Consider the following 15015-nt stretch of genomic DNA (forward strand, 5'->3'; position numbering starts at 1 on the left):
TGAGAGGAAAAAATGATATGACATCTAAAACCTAAAGGAGAGACTGGATGGTTTGGAGAGTCATCCAAGATGGAACTGCAGTGGGTCATGAATCCCCCACCAACCTGGTTTTCCATAGTTCGAAATTTATAAGCTCCCCCTTGAAGACACAGTAGGAAATTTGAGCATCCTGATAGAAATACAGCTGAAGAAAAAAACCTCACTCCTGGCCAAAGCAGTGCTAAATTAAACCAGTGAGGTATGTCCTTGTGAGCATAGCTGACATTAGACCCACTATGATTACATACAGATTAAGAAACTGAGATTAAATAACTTGTGCAAGATCGCTATCCAGTTAGTTTTGGAGCTGGGATAGAAGCCCAAGTACTCTGGCATCAGAACTTTCATTTATCATATTATTTTACTGCTTCCAAATATCTACTGAAAAATAATTTACAATAAGGATTTATCAATACAGTGACGTTTCATTGCCCCTAAAAATTATCCATATGCTCAGAGAACAATGTTGGGCTTTATTTTTTACTCTATTATGTACTTAATTTCTTCATAGAGAGATCTGGATTAAGGGCATTTCTGACAATGAAAAATAACTCGCCAATTCCTATGCAGCCTGGGCTTTAGAACCATATCAATATCACTTGCAGGTGTTCACGTTCAGGTTTGAGGGAAACATAATACAATTTAGATAAATGGGTTTTTAATTAACAAAAACTGCAGTCCAGTCCAAGGGAGAGTACTTCAACTTTAGAATTAGCTGTATAATGAATCTAGTTTTTAAAATGTCAGCCATGCCCACCCGCCTGCCTTTCTTATAACTGTGCTATGGTTTCCAAGGAGCCATCTATCAATCTGGCCGTCAGCAATCTCCTGGTATCAATTGCTGAAGTAAAATTTGCATAAGAACAAAGTAACTTTAGTTTATATAATCAAATCAAGTTATTTTGTCTTTCCTTTAGCATAAAATCCATGTTACAGGATTGCGCCTCAAACATTATGGCACCTAAGAATTCGAGAGTATGCCATGTGCAACCTACCCCCAACTTCCGCCCTTCCTCTCCATTATGCATTCTCACAAAAAAAAAAAAAATCAACCTATAAAAGAAAAAAATTGGTAAGTTGGTCTTTAATAAAATTAAAAACTTTTCCACAAAACATCATATTAAGAAAATGGAAAACAAGACAATCTGTAAGAAAATATTTGTAAAACACATATATGAAAAAGGACATATCCAAAATCACAGAGAATTGTTCAAATACAAAAATAAGTTAAATCAGTAAATAATGGGCACAAGAGCTGAACAAATACCTCATCAAAGAAGATATAGTGATAGCAAGTAAGTATATGAAAAGATGCTCAATATCATGTCATTAGGGAAATGCAAATTAAAACTACAATGAGGGCTTCCCTGGTGGCGCAGTGGTTGAGAGTCCACCTGCCAATGCAGGGGACATGGGTTCGTGCCCCGGTCCAGGAAGATCCCACATGCCGCAGAGCGTCTGGGCCCGTGAGCCATGGCCGCTGGGCCTGCGCCTCTGGAGCCTGTGCTCCGCAGCGGGAGAGGCCACAACAGTGAGAGGCCAGCGTACCGCAAAAAAAAAAAAAAAAAACTACAACGAGATACCACTATATACATATGAGAATCACTAAAATCCAAACAGAGACATTTACAAATGCTGGTGAGAACATTAAACAACAAGAACTCTTATTCATTACTGGAGGGAATGCAAAATGATATAGCTACTTTGGAAAACAGTTTGGCAGTTTCTTACAAAGCTGAACATAATCTTAACATGTGATTCAGCCATCAAGCTCTTAGATATTTACCCAAATGACTTAAAAACATATGTCCACACAAAAACCCCCCCACACATTTTTTATAGCAGCTTCAATCTTAATTACCAAAGATTGGAAGTAACCAAGATGTCCCTTAATAGGTAAATGGTTAGACAAGCTGTTTTACATCCATACAATGGAATACTATTCAATAATTAAAAAAAGCAATGAAGGATCAAGCCATACAAACACATGGATTCATCTCAAATGCATATTGCTAAATGAAAGAACCCAGTCTGAAAAGTCTACATACATATGCTTCCCATTACATGACATTCTGGAAAGGGCAAAACTATAGAGACAATAAGCAGAGCAGTGACTTCCAGGGGGTTCAGGGGTAGCAGAGGAAGGATGAATCTTTGAAGTACAGAGGATTGGAATTTTGAGAAGGCAAAACTGCTCACTATGATACTGTAATGATGGACAAATGAAACTATATATTTGTTAGAACCCACAGAACTTTACAGCATAGAGTGAACCTGTATGTATGCAAATTTTTTAAAAAATCATTTAAAACATTTAAAAGGATACCACGGGATAGAATGCAGTGTGTGGCCAAAATTATCTAAATCTATCAAACAACCTCACTGAAGGGGATGGAGGAAAAGGTGCTGATTGAAGTAATTCTGGAAATGGGGGGAGTCTGTATGACTAAAGGCAAAAGAAATTGCTTATAAGCACTGTTCCCTGGTTGATAAAATTGTTTCACACAGCAGAACTTGTTAACAATCCTCATAATGCTTTACATGTACAGTTGTCCCTCCCTGTCCATGGGGAACTTGGTTCCAAGAACCCCTACAGATACCAAAATCTGTGAATACTTTAGTCCCTTATATAAAATGGCATACTATTTGCATATAACCTATGGACAACCTCCTGTATACTTTAAGTCATCTCTGTATTACTTGTAGTACTTAATAAAATGTAAACACTATGGAAATAGGTATAAATACAATGTAAATGCTATATAAATAGTTGCTGGCACATGGCAATTTCAATTTTTGGGTTTTTGGAACTTTCTGGAATCTTTTTTCAAGTATTTTCACCTGAGAAATATTTTGAATATTTTGAATTCATGGGTGTGAATCCCGTGGATATGGAGGGCCAACTGTATACTGGAATTGAACAATTAAATTAATGAATGGCATATAGTGGGAACCAGGTTTCTCATTGTTCGAGTGGGAGATTACAGATAAGGGGAAGATGCTAGAAGAATCCATGGAGTAATGGATTCAAGTTTGCTACATCTGTGTAAATTCATATTCAGCTTAATATAGATATAGGTGATGACATACAGAAGCATAGTTATATGTACATACACGGGCTTAGTATACACATCCATGTATTTTCTTGGTCTGTCAGCTGAGAGGGCTTAGAATCAACAACATGCTAGTAGCTATAACCACATCACCCAGACCTTGGTGTTACCATTGTCCTATACAAAGAACCAGTTGCTCCTTAAGAGAATGTCTAATTCTGGGCTAAGGGCAGAAAGTAGATAAGATTAACCTGGGGCATTTTGCAGTGCCAGAAAGGAAAGAAATGCTTACCAAAACAAGCAAACAAATGCAGCAAAAACAAAAAGACAGTGTAAGAGTGTTCCAAAAAGGCACAGAAACCAACTAAAATGGCTTGCAAAGGCCGAAGTTGGAACAATTTGAGCAACATAATAAATAAAGTAACATTATATTTAATTCAAAATATAATATATTTATGAGTTCTTGTTGATATAACTAAATGATAGAATAAACAGAGGAACATGGACAAATCTCCTGTGCAGAAGAATTCTAAATAATTTATGTAGGTATTTCAACCTCAGATAGGTAGTGAATAACTTCCCACTTATTAAGTGTGGGCTGCACACAGCGACTTCCTTTCATAGAGCACAGTATAGAAAGGGAGAGAAAAAAAGGAACTTTTCAGAGGAGAAACCTGACAATCACCATCTTAGGAAGGTGATGAAGGTCAACATCTAGTGACATGTCATGTTGATGGTATATACTCTTGATATGATGTGATGCAGTCACTTCCTCCCTGTAACCCATGACCCAGTCTAATCATGAGAAAAATATCAGACAAATCCTAGTTGATGGATCTTCTGCAAAATACCTGACCAGTATTCTTCAAAACTGTCAAGGTTATCAAAACTAAGAAAACTCTGAGAAACGGTCACAGCTAAGGAAACATGACATCTAAATGTAATGTGGAATCCTAGATGGAGTCCCGGAACAGAAAAAGGGCAATAAGTAAAAACTAAGGAAATCTGAGTAAACTGTGGCAAATGTAAGGTCTTAATAATAGGGGAAACTGGATGTGAAGTATGTGGGAAATCTCTGTGTGACCTCCACAGTCTTTCTGTAAATCTAAAGCTATTCTAAAATTTAAAAAAAATTTATTTTAGAAAAGTACATGTCCTAAGTATATAGCTCAGTGAATTTAAACTTTTGTACATCCAGCTCCCAGATCACTATCAGTGCCACCAAACCCCCCTCATCCTCCCCAGACCCCCATCCTCAGGCAATATTGCCCCACCACCAAAGGCAAGGACAATCCTGAGCTCTAAAACATAGATTTGTTATGCTCGGCACTGAACTTAACATGTAGACGGAATCACACAATGGGAAGAATATTCTTTTTTAAAAGTCAAATTGGCTCAAGCCACTTGAGGCTCCTATAGGAACGTATTTCCCTTGATTATGTGCATTTATCGGTATAAAATCAAGGTGCTTGTCAGCAGTTGGGACAGCCTGGTATTTGACTTGATATAATTTAAGCTATTTGGAAATGAATTAATTAGGGAGAATGGAAGAATAAAATATATGAAATGTCTTCTTTTCTTTGTAAGATTCCTTTTCCCTAAACTTTTTGATTATACAGAGCTTGCATTCTCTAAAATGTTTCAACTTTTTCTGGTTAACAGCTAATACAACAAATGTTGCTTACAAGGTTTTCAGATCATAACTAATGGCATTTGTATTTTCAATGATTCACTCCCTTCTTTCCATACAGTCTAAAATCTAGGAGTCTTACTCTCCTGTGGAATGACCCTATGAAGGCTCCTTCTTGATTTGTCGTAACTACCAGTTTGACAAATCCTTAGGACATACAGTGTTATTTAAATTTAGTCCTCATACAGCTTGTCATATAATTAATCATTGAACAAGATTTTAAAATGCAGATTCTAGGCCCACTCAACCCTACTGAATCAGACTCTTTGGCTTTAAAGACTCCAGGACTGTAATTGTGTAATATCACCATGTGATTCTTTTGTCCACACAAGTTTGAAGACCATTTCCTTGGTGTCAGACATGGCATAACTTGGTGAATTTCTTCAGTATTTTTTTAAATGCTATTCACAACCATTTTAAATGAGTATGTATGTGTGTGTGTGGAATTTCAAAATGTATACACTATAACTCAGATTCATAGAATCTGTCATTTTCTAGTACTCATTTCATCTTGCTGTTCAACACTTGCTGTTTAGCTTATCCATTGCTTCTGGTTTAAAATTGTGTTTTTCATCTGTACAAAGCCTCTTTTGAAAAACTACCCAATCTTTCCATGAGTTAATGTTAGGAAATTCTAGCATTTATCCACCTTGTCCTTTCTTTCGGAGAACCTTTCACATCATTATGGTGCCGTATTCCATGAAGGTCAATCTCTGCCTCCTAGACATTTTTCTTAGCAATTTCTAAGTCACCACATGATCATGGCCAGTTTTTTCAGGGACCAAAATGAAGGAGAAGTTTTTAAATTTCTCTTTCTACATAAGAGAGCAAAGAATATCTGTTGTGACTCTCCTCTCCTCCTCTCTCCCCTCCAAATACTAGCGTCCCTCACTTTAAAAATGAGTGGTAGAGATTCAGGCAGCTTTCTTCTCATTAAATAAGACTATCTTGCTCTTTTTCCATTTCTGAAAAATCATCCTGCCTGATAATAACTAATGCTTATTGAGTGCTTATTATGCTGGACTGTGTTCTAAGCATTTAATCTCTTTTTTTTTCAGCATTTAACATTTATAATAATTTTATGAGACTGGTCCTTTTATCATTTGAATTTTACTGAGGCACAGCGAGGTCAAGTAAGTTGCCCATGGTAGATAGCTAGTGGGCAGACGGGCTGATATTCAAAGTGAGTCAGTCTGTCTCCAAAGCCCCATGCTTTTCCTACCATGCTAGACTTCTTCTCATTCATTCATTTAACAGAGATTTATTGAATACCACCTGCTATGGTCAGGTCAGTAGGGATATAGTAATGCATGCAGAAGACAAGATCTTAGCTCACATGGACCTGGTCGGGTCAGAGAGAGACAAGGAAAGCTGATAGTAAACAAATGAACATATAATTTAATGTCAGCATGTAAAAGGTGCTGTGAAAAAAGTGGTCAAGTCTGGTTTCTTTAGATGTGGTTGTCAGGGAAGAATTATTCTAAGGAGGTAACACTGAGCTGAAACCGAAGATGATAAGGACTCAGACATACAAAAAGATAGAAGAGCACTCCAGATAGAGGGAAGTAGGGTGGAGACCCCTAAATGAGAAAGAGGTGGAATGTTAGAGAACAAAGGACTTGTGACTAGCACAGTAACCAAGACTGAGTATGGTATGAAAGTGGGATAGGCAAGTGAGGGTCAGAACACGCAGGGTTGTTTAGGTCAAGATAAGGAGGTGGATTTGTTCCAGCATCCCCTGCTTTAAGCAGGGTGATGATATGATTTGATGTACATTTAGAAATATTTTGGTTGCTATGTGTGGGAAATTAATTTTAACAAAGTCAAGTGGGAATAGGGAGAACAACTATACCTTATAATCCTTTTTTTTATTACAACATTTGAAAATGTTTAATGAGCTGTAGTTCCAACTTTGTAACAGAAAGCATAACAGAGAAAATTTAGAAACAAAAAGCATCATACGTAGTGTGAGAAACTTGAGCTTTCCCTCTAAGATCAGGTACAAGACAAAGATGTCCCCTCTCACCAATCCTTCTCAACATTGTATTGGAAGTTTTTTTTTTTTTTTTTTTTACATCTTTATTGGAGTATAATTGCTTTACAATGGTGTGTTAGTTTCTGCTTTATAACAAAGTGAATCAGTTATACATATACATATATCCCTATATCTCCTCCCTCTTGTGTCTCCCTCCCTCCTACCCTCCCTATCTCACCCCTCTAGGTGGTCACAAAGCATGGAGCTGATGTCCCTGTGCTATGCGGCTGCTTCCCACTAGCTATCTATTTTATGTTTGGTAGTGTACATATGTCCATGCCACTCTCTCACTTTGTCACAGCTTACCCTTCCCCCTCCCCGTATCCTCAAGTGCATTCTCTAGTAGGTCTGTGTCTTTATTCCTGTCTTACCCCTAGGTTCTTCATGACATTTTTTTCTTAGATTCCATATATATGTGTTAGCATACGGTATTTGTCTTTCTCTTTCTGACTTACTTCACTCTGTATGACAGACTCTAGGTCCATCCACCTCACTACAAATAACTCAATTTCATTTCTTTTTATGGCTGAGTAATATTCCATTGTATATATGTGCCATCCCGAATAGCCAAAGCAAGCTTGAGAACGAAAAACGGAGCTGGAGGAATCAGGCTCCCTGACTTCAGACTATACTACAAAGCTACAGTATACCTTATAATCCTTTAAAATGAAAACTACTAACTTTGTGGAAATTTAGGGAATGATCAACCAATAGATAAATAGGATGTTTTACAAGGAAGTCCCCCTCATTACTGCAGAACATTATAAAATAAAGACAAAGTGAAATGATGGGACTGCTTTCTATTTTAACATAATATTTTTCATTTTATATTAATCTGATTATTTGCTAAGTTATTATTTTCCTGATGTCATATAGATATAGCCTCAGGTGATCCTCCCAAGATGCTTTGGGCTTCATAAGTCCGTAAAATTCCTGAAAGTTACCCATAAATCTATGGCTATAATCTTCCAGAAGAGAGGCCTCCAAAAACTCAGATTGGCACAGTTTGCATCTCCTTTGAGAATTTAATTTTAAATAATCTTAATTTGATTTGTATCATTGACCAAATGTTTATGGGCACATTTCACAAGGAAGATACTTACCTGGTTTTGCAGACAACAGGCATATGTATTCCGCTATGTCATCTACCTTTAAGGAATTTAAAAGTTATGTCTTCATTCAAGAAATGATTGAAAGCCTATGATGTAGAAAACCCTGGGGTAGGCATCACGGCTATGCAGATGAATTGCACATAGTTTCCACTTTAAAGAATCTTACAGACAAGTACAAAGAGACATAATATGAGCAACATAAAAGGCCTACTCTGATAGAGAAGAAAGAAGTGATTGTTTTCTATCGATTGTCAGGGAGAATGTCATACTCAAGGTATCCACCTGGAAACAGAGGCTGCAACTGTTGCAAGTAGGCAGAAATAATCCCAGGGAAGAGGAGTGGCAGATGAGGCAGAGTGAAATGTTAAGGAGGAAAAGCTAAATCAGACTACATTCTTGAATTGGTCACCACTGGCAAAAACTTGGCTTGATTCTACCTGGACCTTTTGTGGAGCCATGAAGGTTGTGCTCCAGAACTGCCTGCCTGAGGGACAAAAAAGATCAGAACTTAATAATAGCTCTTCTCTCTCCACTGATCAATAGTTGTCCACTGGGGCATTAACCCCCTAATACTTCCAGATTACACATGAGTAAGTGGCCAGATTGGTTCCCATAGATGTCCTGTATCAGAGAAGCTTGGGACAGAAAGTAAAAGATAACTGTTACAGCTAAGGGAAGGTGCTATCAGGTCATACCTGTGTGAAGCTGGTTGCTAAGGCAATGATTGAAGTAAAAGGTAGGCTAAGAGAATGTAAGAGCATGGGAAAATGGAGCGAGATATTCTTAATACAGAAAACTTTCACATGAGGTAGCGTTTGAGCTAGAACTCAAAGATGTATCAGGATTTTATATACAAAAATTAAGAAGATGTAGTAAGATGGGGAAATTATTTAGAAATGTATTTCAGGCAGAGAAAATCTGGTGAACAAATATATAGATTCGGGAGAGCAGAGAGTGTACTTATAAAGGGATTATGACAGATAAGAGTGGATGTACCTCTTGGGTTGAAGAGTGAAAGATCTTCAGTAGTTGACCCTGGAATGGACCACCATTGTCCAGTGCATGAAGGTCATCAGCTTAGTCCAATCACATGTTAACCCCTGGGTTCAGGACAGGACTATGAAAGTCAGATACATTATTATGGCAGAAGAGTCGTTCCCTGTAGGAAGGTGTTGTGGTTTACAATATAACCACAAATTATGTGATTTTCTTCCCTTCAAGAGGTAGAGTTTAAGGCTTCCCTGGTGGCGCAGTGGTTGAGAATCTGCCTGCCAATGCAGGGGACACGGGTTCGAGCCCTGGTCTGGGAAGATCCCACATGCCACGGAGCAACTAAGCCCGTGCGCCACAGCTACTGAGCCTGCACTCCAGAGCCCGTGAGCCACAACTACTGAGCCTGTGCATCTGGAGTCTGTGCTCCGCAACAAGAGAAGGCCGAGACAGTGAGAGGCCCGCGCACTGCGATGAAGAGTGGCCCCCGCTCACGCAACTAGAGAAAGCCCTCACACAGAAACGAAGACCCAACGCAGCCAAAAATAAATAAATAAATTTATATTAAAAAAAAAAAAGAGGTAGAGTTTAATCCTCCCTTCCCCCTTAAGTGTGGGCTGGACTTAATACTCTGCTTCTGACAAATAGCATGTGGTGAAAGTGATAAAGCTATTGATAACTAATACAGAAATCATGCTGAACAGACTGAAAAACATGTATGGCCAGTATAGGTTTTAAGCGCCAAGTTTAGGGTGAAGGTGATGGATAAAGAAGATATAGACGTATGAGGAACTAAGGAGACTAAATTTCTATAAGAACAGTATCAAAGAAATGTAGACAATTAACAGATGGACTTTAATAAAATCCTTCTGCACATCAAAAAACTGAGTGTTAAAATTTGTTTATTTTCATTGTATCATTAGTGTATCATCCCAGAGTCATATGTTCTCAAGAATAACTCATGTTACATAGAGACTCAATTCCAGATTTGGCCTGAGAAATGCATAGATAATAGGAAAGTGATAAGATGTGAGCCCTGCTTGGTTGGTTTTCTTAATTCAAAAGAAGTTAGTGGAAAGTCCAGAAGAAATTGGTAGATAATAGATTCCAAATTCAAATAAATTCCACCCTAATCCTACAAATTCCTTTTTCAATGTAATGAATCTAATATTTTGACATATTTTAAGGCATTTTTTTTTCTTTTTCTGTAATGTGTTCAGGATTGTCTTGCTAGTCTGTCAGAAGCAAGGTATCCCTTTGGATTTGTATGTGGAGACTAACAGTTGACAAAGCAGGAATGTAAAGAGAATTAAAGAATTAATGGCTGTACTCAGTTTGTGATGTTTAAAATAGTATTTTGATGAAAAACAATTATCTAGATATCTAAGCTTTTTAAAAAGAGATATGAATCTTCTAAATTCTTTTAGTACATGAAGAAATAAACCTTATAGACTCCAGCCATAGATTTCCTTTCATATTGCAGAGAAGACATTCCATCTGCCTATGATGATTATGTCATAAGTCTTATTCTCCTAAGGTAGAAAAGATAAAGTAGTTTCAGGGTCAAAACTTCTTTCTTCTATTCCCACTCAGTACCAAAACTTTAAGCTGAGGGTTTTGAGAAACATCCATACTTGTAGGTTAGAGCTGGGAAACAGTGTGGCAAGTGGCATAATTCCATGGGAACTGTGTCACTGAGGCTGCAAACCCCTGGGAAAATTCTCTGGATCCAATGTGGTGTAAATGTGGCTCTGAGGTGGTGGTCAGAGGCAGGTAGATATTCATGTTCATTCCTCTAGGCCTTTACTTGTCCGAGGCTCTGGGAGTCCCTGCATCCCCTGTGAGGGAGGCAGATGTGATAAGAGGGACAGTAGGTAGTTTGTAAAACCTGCAGGTCCATGATGGAGCTACTGCAGATGGGAACGTGAAGACCCAGGACAAATATCTGCAGCCAGAGTCTTCAGCAGTGGCTGCCAGCACGTGACACACAGGGAGAGAAATATTGTCAGTCACACCTCACCAGACCAGAGAGCTGACGAGTCCAAGGCCCTCCACAGCCAAGATCCTGGAAGACACAAAGGACTCCATGTGGATCTCAGCCTGAATCTCTTTTGCTGACAAGAGATTGCTTAAGTCATTGCCCTCTCTCGAAAGGGAAGAGATAGAAATCTGAAAAAAATATTTGTATTCCAAAGAGATGAATTACTTAAAGAGTGGTTTAACATTATTAACTCAAGTTAAGATTACTGAATTGGGTAAATATAGTTTTCTTTCTTTCAGCTGCCTCGTGGGAGTAGAGGCCTCTGAGGGAAAACAGATCAAGAGAGAGAAATCAGGGTTGACATGCTCTTATGCCTCTGAACTGCAGTGGAAGTGAATATGTGTTTCTGCTGAATTTATCTACTTGTGAGTGTGATTAGGTACCAAACCCTTCTAATTCCAGGAAACCACAGATAAAAATCTGTTTATCTGTTTCAGTTACATTATTTTGTAATAGAGTGAAAATAGGCAACATGGGCACAATATAATTTTTGAACCTAGATCCTACTACTCTTATTATGTAGACATGACCTTGTGAGTTTTCAGACTTGCTGACTGTATTGTGATTTTCTATCATTTAGTGTGCCTATACTGCAGGAACAAAGAGGCTATCTCTCTTAATGGGAGATGTCTGTAATTTTTTTTCCAGTTTAAAGTATATTCTTATGAGTGAATAGCATTATTTACCACTCTCTGAATGCATAACCCCTAAAATAATTTATTTTTATGACAACAATTTCCATGCATTGAGGCATTTTGTATTTTCAGTTAGCTTGCATTTTCCAAGACATAGTTAAATCAGCTTTAATCTTTTCCTTTAGGTCTGTTTTTCCTTAGTTTTTGTAATAGCTATTAAAGGATTCCTTAGAAACAAATTAACTTTCCTAAGGCTCTGTATGTTCAGCCTATTAAAATTTACATCAAAAGTTTATAATGAAAACCACTCAGATCATTCAAAGATGAGGCATTGTTATAGAATTAAAATAACCCCTTAGCTCCTACTATTGTTTATTATGTGAGCAGGGGCACTAGAGAGACAGGGAAAAAATAGGCGATTACATCTATTAATGTCAGCTGCTTGATATTTGTTCCTCTCCCACTCATTTTTCAGTGAAATTAATCTACTTTCTTTTATTTACCAAATCTTTTTTTTTTTTTATGGTATGCGGGCCTCCCACTGTCGCGGCCTCTCCCGTTGTGGAGCACAGGCTCCGGACGCGCAGGCTCAGCGGCCATGGCTCACGGGCCCAGCCGCTCCGCGGCATGTGGGATCCTCCCAGACCGGGGCACGAACCCGCGTCCCCTGCATCGGCAGGCGGACTCTCAACCATTGCGCCACCAGGGAAGCCTTATTTACCAAATCTTGAGGGAGCTTCTCTGATGGCGCGGTGGTTAAGAATCTGCCTGCCAATGCGGGGGACACGGGTTTGAACCCTGGTCCGGGAAGATCCCACATGCCCCAGAGCAACTAAACCCTTGCACCACAACTACTGAGCCTGCGATCTAGAGCCCGCAAGCCCTAACTACTGAGCATGCGTGCTGCAACTACTGAAGCCCGCGTGCCTAGGAGCCTGTGCTCTGCAACAAGAGAAGCCACCGTAATGAGAATCCCTTGTACAGAAACGAAGAGTAGCCCCCACTCGCCGCAACTAGAGAAAGCTCGTGCACAGCAACGGAACACCCGACACAGCCAAAAATAAATTAATTAAATAAATTTATAAAAAAAGAAAATCTTTGAAATTCGTAATGTTATTAGCATTGTTTCTTCTGAAACACAAGAACATTCTATCCCTATTATTTCTCCAGCATTCCACCAAACACTGCTCTGAATACAATTTTCCTGTTTTCAACCTCCCATTCATTTCTTCCTATTTAACCTTCTCCACATCAGCATTACTTTTATCTCTTTTTTGTTCCCCGCATCACTCCTCTTCTCATTCATTTGTTTTACCACTAAGCTGGAGCTGCACTGCTTATTTTTTGTAGTAAGAACACTTACCACCAGATCTACCCTCTTAACAAAATTTTAAGTGTACAATACACTGTTGTAACCATAGGCACAGTGTTGTACAGCAGGTTTCTAGAGTAATCATCTTACAAAACTGAAACTTTGTACCCACTGAAAGCAACTCCCAGTTTCGGGCTCTCTCCAACCACTGACACCACCATTCTACTCTCATCTATGTGTCTGACCATTTTAGATACCTCCTACAAGTTGCTAAGCGAAACAAGCCAGTCACAGAAGGACAAACTCTTTTCATGTTTTGAAAATGGCTTAGCACCCTACTGTACAATAAATGCTGAGACCAACTGGCATGAACTTACTCAATTTCTCCTTCCCACAACTTAAAAAAAAAAAAAAACCCTTCAAACTAAGTCACCTTATCCCCTTTTCTTCCTAAGCCTTTTCCTTAAAATGTCCTTCACAGATTTTTCCATCAGCCATATCTATTTTGTCTTTGCTTTAGCACCTTCTCCCACTCAATTTAGAACACTCTGACCTTTGCACTCCAAAAGAAAAAAATAATCCTTTCAGTCTTGTAATACTCTCAAATGACTTCATACATGTCTTCTTCTCCCATTGAACTACTCAATCGAAACCCTTCACATTCATTCTGCTATCTCTGTCACACTAATAAACAATTTTGTTTATGAATTCCATAGCTTACGTTTTAAAATCCCTTTCTCTCTGATTGCTCTAAAATTAATTGTAGATATTTCATTATGCTTTGCTTTAGATGTTTTTCTTTCTCCCGTTATGTCAAATTGTGTCCCCTCAAAATTCATATATTGAACCCTAAACCCCAAGTACCTCAATATGTGGCTATATTTGGAGATAGGTACCATTAAAGAGGTGATTAAGTTAAAGTGAGGCTATTAGGGTAGTCCTAATCCAATTCAACCAATGTCCTTATAAGAATAAGATATGAGGACACACACAGAGACCCTAGAGATCCTTGTGCACAGAGAAAAGACCCTGAGGGACACAGTGAAAAGGCAGCCACCTGCAAAACAAGAGAGAGGCCTCAGAACAATCCTAACCTGCTGATGTCATGATCCTGGACTTACAGCCTCCAGAACAGTGAGAAAATAAGTTTCTGTTGTTTAAGCCACTCAGCCTATGTATTTTGTTATGGCATTCTAAGAATACTGCATCTAATTGCAATGTGGAGGGGTTTCCCCACACGACCACCAATTCTCTGACACCAGCAGGGTGTATGACTCAACTTAATTCTGACACTCTCTACCCAGAGATAGCACCATATTCTACAGGTTAAGGGCTCAGGCCTACAAGATTGCCTCCCTCCTCACTTCAGATGCCAGAGGCAAACCCAGCTTGTTACTTCTGATCCACTAAGAGACTGGAGATTTCTGGAACCTCCTCCTGGTGTTTGATTAATCTGCTGGAGTGGCTCACAGAACTCAGAGAAACATTTTACTTACTAGGTCATCAGTTTATTATGAAAGGATGTAACTCACGAACAGCCAGATGGAAGAGATGCAGAGGGCAACGTACAGGAAGAGGGCCTGAAGTTTCATAACGTCTCTGAGGGCGCCACTCTCTGAAGCTCCATGTGTTCACCAGCTAGCTCTCCAAAATCTCTCCTTTGGGGATTTTATGAAGGTTCATTACATAGGCAATAGTCATGAAATCATTGGCCATTGATGATTAAACTCAATCTCCAGCAGCACCCCGCACCTCACCTCATTCCCAGGTCAGCGGGTGGAGCTGAAAGTTCCAATCCTCTAATCACTTGGTTGGTTCTCCTGGCAACCAACCCCCTTCCTTAGGTGTATTCCAATATTCACCTTATTATCATACCAAAAGACACCTTTATCTCTATCACCACTTAGGAAATTACAAGGGTTTTGGGGGCTCTGTGCCAGGAATGGGTCAAAGACCAAATACACATTTCTTACTATAAATCACAGTATCACATAGCCCTAGCAAGCTAATATACCCACTGAACCCTGGGAATCTCACTGCTCTCTTACCACTCTTCATTATTTTTTTGCTGGCTCTTCATCCATTTCACTCAAATGAGATGTTAGATT

The sequence above is a fragment of the Hyperoodon ampullatus genome (assembly GCF_949752795.1).
Source record: "Hyperoodon ampullatus genome assembly, chromosome: 12".
Classification (NCBI taxonomy): Eukaryota; Metazoa; Chordata; class Mammalia; order Artiodactyla; family Ziphiidae; genus Hyperoodon; species Hyperoodon ampullatus.